We start from the raw sequence: 6,733 nt of genomic DNA on the forward strand, positions 1-6,733 counted from the left end.
TTCAACAGATCAGCATAGCTCAAGTATTGGAAAAGGAAAGGATAGAATGGCATTTTATTACGCCGGCAAGTCCTCACTTTGGAGGAATTTGGGAAGCTGGAGTAAAATCGGTGAAATATCACTTAAAGTGAATAATTGGACCCAACACTTTAACATACGAGGAAATGAGCACTCTACTAGCACAGATTGCAGCTATAATGAACTCACGACCATTATATCCGATAGACTCCAGCAATGAGTTCGATGACAACCTAACTCCAGCACACTTTCTCATCGGGAGACCAATGTTAGAGGTAACGGAAAATGAGATAAATCCGAAGGAATCATTAACGAATCGTTTGAAACTAATTTCAAAATTGAAAACACACTTTTGGCAAAAATGGAAAAACGAATACTTAGTAACCCTTCAAAAACGGTTAAAATGGCAAAAGGAGTCATCAAACCTGGAAATTCTGTTAGTAATAAATGAAATCACAAGTCCTACAAAATGGCCACTTGGACGAATCGAAGAAACTTACCCTGGAATAGATGGAAAAGTCAGAGTAGTCTCAATTAAAACTCAAAATGGAGTGATAAAAAGACCAATAAAGAAGAAAATAAAGTAAACCAGGTTCAGAGCTGAAGGAAATATATAACTTAATGGAAGCTCAAGCCACGATAATGGATAATCGACTAGTAATACATGCCGAAATTCCGTTATTCAACCAGGAATCTGCAACTGTCTACCGACTATATCTAGTTTATAACTTCAACCAGTATATCTACACGTTGATATCAGAAACCCAGTTAGCGTCATGTAACCTGCAATCCAATAAACATCTACTATGCAAGTGGAACTCAGCACAACAAAGTGAAACACATCGCAGGACAAGGCACTAGAAGAACGATGTACAGCCCGTCAAGAAAAACATCTACTAACCGCATATCAAGAATTTACAACAGAGGATGACGTAGAATATCTGGCAGAACCTTTAATTAAATTAGCAAATAACATCCCACTAACTCAAATAAGACCACTAGCAAATAAGTTGATCACTGCGGACGGCAGTTCGCGTTAGTGACGAAAGCAGCACGAAGGGTGCGAAAGGCGACTAACAATATATACAGCTAAGTTGGAAAATTTGCTACGACTGTCCGATCAGATCGAGTTATATACCGATCGAAAGGTTTAGTCCTAACTTACAAAATGGCATACTAAAACTTTCTAATTCACCTGGGTCATGAGATACGGGGTGTAAGTGGAGGTGAAAATTTGTATGATCGCAGCTTGTGGAGCCGTTGGGGCTGTTTATAAAATTATTTATTTTTTAAAAAATTTTATCAAAAATACGCGTCGATTGAAACCTCGATGACCCAAATCCGATAACTGGCTCAAAAGATAAATAAATTTGAAATTTTTAGTGGACTTTTCAAAATGAAATGAAAAGTTAGTTTCTTTGTTTGTCTGTTTGTCTGTTTGTATCAAAGCGCCAAAAGCTAAGATGTAATGATGGGATTTATTCCTCTTTGAAAATCTAGAAATGTTTGTTCTACGACTTTTTCAATTTCCCGCTAGTTTAGCGGGAAAACGCTAAAGGAAAGGTGTGCTATTGGAAAGGTGTGTTTGAGGGCTTTTATGCGTACCCTAAAACTTTTTTTCTAAAATATTCAGGTAACATTTTACAGGTGATATAATGTTATTAAGCTTACATTTTGGCGATTTCTGACAAAACGGCTCTAACGATTTCTGTTAAATTTTAATATGAAATATCTCAACCCAACTGATACACTATGCATTTAACTTGGTTTTATATATCCTGACCAAAGTTGGTTCAAATCGGACTACTATATCATATAGCTGTCATAGGACCGATCGGGTCAAAATTTGGTTTTAGCATGAAAAACTTGTTTGTTTTGTGAGATATTTTAACCAAATTGATAGCATATGCATTTAAGTCAGTTTTAAAAATCCTGACCGAAGTTAGTTCTTATCGGACCACTAAATCATATAGTCAATCGGTCCAATATTAAGTCTTAGTATGAAAAACTTTTTGTTTTACGAGATATCGTACCCAAACTAAAAGAATATGCATTTAAGTTAGACTTATATATCCTGACCAAAGTTGGTTCTAATCGAACCCCTATATCATATACCTGTCATAGCACCGATCGGCCAAATCAAGTCTTAGTATGAAAAACCTTTTTTTTTCATAGTAAGTACGGTCTCCGACAGTAGAGTATGCTCGGCTGTAGCAACGCGAGCAAAGCGAGTAGGGGTTAAGCCCCTAATTTTCTTTATAATTAAAGAAAAATTAAAAAAAAACAAAATATAAAAAAATACTTAACAACTAAATTTATATATTTTACTATTTTTGCATTAATGATAAAGTTACAATGTCAAAGCAAAAGCAATTGCAAAATTTTCTGATATCAAAAAATACTCTGAGATAAATTGTTAGTGACTCAAATTTTATTTTGATTTCAGACGAACAAAATTAGTTTAATAAAAATTTAAATAAAAATTTAAATTAATAATAGCGAAAAATGGCATTCGGCACTGCGCAAAAGTAATTTTATGAACAAACAAGCTCTCCTTTTGCTCACAGTGCACAATGCAATTTTCGCTTTTATTTAATTTAAATTTTTATTTAAAATTTTTAGATTAAACTGAATTTTGTTCGTCACAAAATTGGATATCAGAAACTTTGGGGCTAGAAATTGCTTTCGTCACTAGACTTTTACCTCGTGTAGAGGTTTTTTTTGTGGGTAAACAACACAGAAGAAATTGATAAAAAATTAAGATATTAATAGAAGAACAAAAACACGATAAATTTGAACTAAGAAACATTGAATTTCACTATGTAACAGGACACACATCTTTAACACTGATAATAATTGGAATTATAGTTATAGGTATAATATATGTAAAAAAAGAAAATGTATGCTCAAAATAGATAAGAAATACACGCTAGTACGTAAGATCATGTAATTCAAGAATGCAAAGAAAGGAGTCAAACATATTACAACGCTAATATATACAATAAGTAAAAAGAAGCCAAGTACACTATGGTTAACTCACTCTAAATAATAGATTAGATAACATAGAACAATATGTAGAAAAGAGTAAAACATACTCTAACATCATGTTAACTATATCCTAATAATACATAAGATCACATAGATTCTGATGAGTAGAAGTGGCCAAGAATATTGTCAACAATAATTGAGCTCTGTCTAATTAGTACATAAGATATCCCATAAAACCTCATACAAGCCCAACAGAAACGAAACAGATTTTAAAACAAACGCGTGAGTGTTTTTTACTTAGGGATTGGCAAGCGTTTACATACTAGTTCTAACGTTGCGACTAACATCGCGACAAAGTTCAAGTACAGATTTGCATGCAATCACTGTGGTTTTTCACAGCCGGAAAAAAAGCTGCGTGCTGGAATGTTGCTTAAAAGAAGCGCAACATAAAAAAACCATAAAATTAAAATAAAATTACTAATAATGTTAATGATAAAGAAATAATATCTAAATACAGCGTAGGTTTTAAAGCTGACTCATGTGAAAACGCTATAACTTTGACTGCGCTGAACGATCGACAAATGTTGTACCGCGTTGAAAGCGTCGTTCAAAGCCAATTTATGGCATGGAACATTACACTCAAAAGAACGCCCGAAATTATTCAGCTGTACATTCAAATAAACTTCTTATTGTTTACTCAACATGTGTTTCGCTAAAATTAAGAAGTGAAAAGTGCTCTAGTTAAGAGAACAATTAAGTTTATCACGCAAAAGTTGTGAGACACTGGTAATCTAAGTAATGCCAGTCATGCATCTGGACAACGAACAAGACGCTCCGATGAAATCATCCGACGCATAATTCATAGTTAAAATGACATGAATAACTTCTTGGATCAACAGGACAAACTATTCATCTAAAGAAACAATCATTTTATTGAAACCATTGTTCCTCGGGCGGTTGGTAAAAGTGATGATTTTGACTGGCCACCGTATTACCAAATTTGACATTGCCACACTTTTATTTGTGGGATTATTTAAAATCCAAGATATACGCTAGAAGCCAAAGACCTCCGCTCAACTGAAAGTCAAAATTCAATTTGAAATATCCGCCATATCGTCTGAAATGTAGACCAATGCACTGAAAATACTGAAAAAAGAGTGCATATTGCATCAAAGCTAATGTTCATTTACTCGATATCCATCTGAGATATTAGCTCGAACAAATCTCCTTAAACCATACTAAATAAATTTTCAAGCGGAGAAAACAAATTTTTGTTTTAACTATGTTTTTTTTTCAAAATCACATGGTTCAGCTTAAAATGGCCTACCCTGTATAATACGCCTGAATTATAATAATATATGTAAAAAAATATATTCAAATAATATCAATATATGTAAAATTATACGTTAAACTAAAATATACATGTATGTTTACATGTATTAATAATATAATCAAATAATTTGTAAAACTACAACATATGTGTAAAATAATATGTTCAAATAATATGTAAAACTAATATGCTTAAATAGTATGTTAATATATTATGTTTAAATAATAAGTTTATATAAAAGGTAAAAATAATATTTACAAATAATTTGAAATAATATTTAAATAAAAAAGGTAAAAATTATATATAAAAACAAGTGGAAAAGTTTATAGTCGAGATCCCGACTATAGGATACCCGTTACTTAACTTAAATATATATATGGTTTTGTTAATAAATATATATAATACAATTAAGTATTAACCAGACAACCTTCCAATGAACAAATAATAATGCACACTTAGATTTGTATAAACCGCACGCTCTCAACGCCAGAATAGAAGTGAGCGAGAATATCGAGGAGCAAAAATACGACGAGAGGATGAGAAGGAGAAGCACGATGGTCCCGTTACTTTTAGCGGTTTCCTTCATTCCATCGGAATATGCATCTACTTCTCGTACACATACATTCATGCAAATATGAATATATGCGTGCACAATTATCTATGTGACTTTTGTACATTTGAACATGCAAATTCCAACACGCCGCCTCAAAAGTTACATTGATTAATCACTTCAATTCTTGGCATGAGTTTGTGCTTTAGTTTTAATTTGTTTCTTCATTTCATTTTTTTGTTTTCAATTCTGGGGATACATTAGATCCAGCATTTGCTGCAAGAGTTGGGGAAACCCAGTAAAACCCAACTAGATCTATACAAAAATAGCAAAGGTAAAAGTTTAGACAAATGAAAGTAAACAGAAATATAGGAGTCATCAAACCTGGAAATTCTGTTAGTAATAAATGAAATCACAAGTCCTACAAAATGGCCACTTGGACGAATCGAAGAAACTTACCCTGGAATAGATGGAAAAGTCAGAGTAGTCTCAATTAAAACTCAAAATGGAGTGATAAAAAGACCAATAAAGAAGAAAATAAAGTAAACCAGGTTCAGAGCTGAAGGAAATATATAACTTAATGGAAGCTCAAGCCACGATAATGGATAATCGACTAGTAATACATGCCGAAATTCCGTTATTCAACCAGGAATCTGCAACTGTCTACCGACTATATCTAGTTTATAACTTCAACCAGTATATCTACACGTTGATATCAGAAACCCAGTTAGCGTCATGTAACCTGCAATCCAATAAACATCTACTATGCAAGTGGAACTCAGCACAACAAAGTGAAACACATCGCAGGACAAGGCACTAGAAGAACGATGTACAGCCCGTCAAGAAAAACATCTACTAACCGCATATCAAGAATTTACAACAGAGGATGACGTAGAATATCTGGCAGAACCTTTAATTAAATTAGCAAATAACATCCACTAACTCAAATAAGACCACTAGCAAATAAGTTGATCACTGCGGACGGCAGTTCGCGTTAGTGACAAGCACGAAGGGTGCGAAAGGCGACTAACAATATATACAGCTAAGTTGGAAAATTTGCTACGACTGTCCGATCAGATCGAGTTATATACCGATCGAAAGGTTTAGTCCTAACTTACAAAATGGCATACTAAAACTTTCTAATTCACCTGGGTCATGAGATACGGGGGTGTAAGTGGGAGGTGAAAAATTTGTATGATCGCAGCTTGTGGAGCCGTTGGGGCTGTTTGGTAAAATTATTTATTTTTTAAAAAATTTTATCAAAAATACGCGTCGATTGAAACCCCGATGACCCAAATCCGATAACTGGCTCAAAAGATAAATAAATTTGAAATTTTTAGTGGACTTTTCAAAATGAAATGAAAAGTTAGTTTCTTTGTTTGTCTGTTTGTCTGTTTGTATCAAAGCGCTAAAAAAGCTAAGATGTAATGATGGGGATTTATTCCTCTTTGAAAATCTAGAAATGTTTGTTCTACGACTTTTTCAATTTCCCGCTAGTTTAGCGGGAAAACGCTAAAGGAAAGGTGTGCTATTGGAAAGGTGTGTTTGAGGGCTTTTATGCGTACCCTAAAACTTTTTTTCTAAAATATTCAGGTAACATTTTACAGGTGATATAATGTTATTAAGCTTACATTTTGGCGATTTCTGACAAAACGGCTCTAACGATTTCTGTTAAATTTTAATATGAAATATCTCAACCCAACTGATACACTATGCATTTAACTTGGTTTTATATATCCTGACCAAAGTTGGTTCAAATCGGACTACTATATCATATAGCTGTCATAGGACCGATCGGGTCAAAATTTGGTTTTAGCATGAAAAACTTGTTTGTTTTGTGAGATATT

This window comes from Drosophila innubila (assembly GCF_004354385.1).
Source record: "Drosophila innubila isolate TH190305 chromosome 2L unlocalized genomic scaffold, UK_Dinn_1.0 5_B_2L, whole genome shotgun sequence".
NCBI classification, from domain to species: Eukaryota; Metazoa; Arthropoda; class Insecta; order Diptera; family Drosophilidae; genus Drosophila; species Drosophila innubila.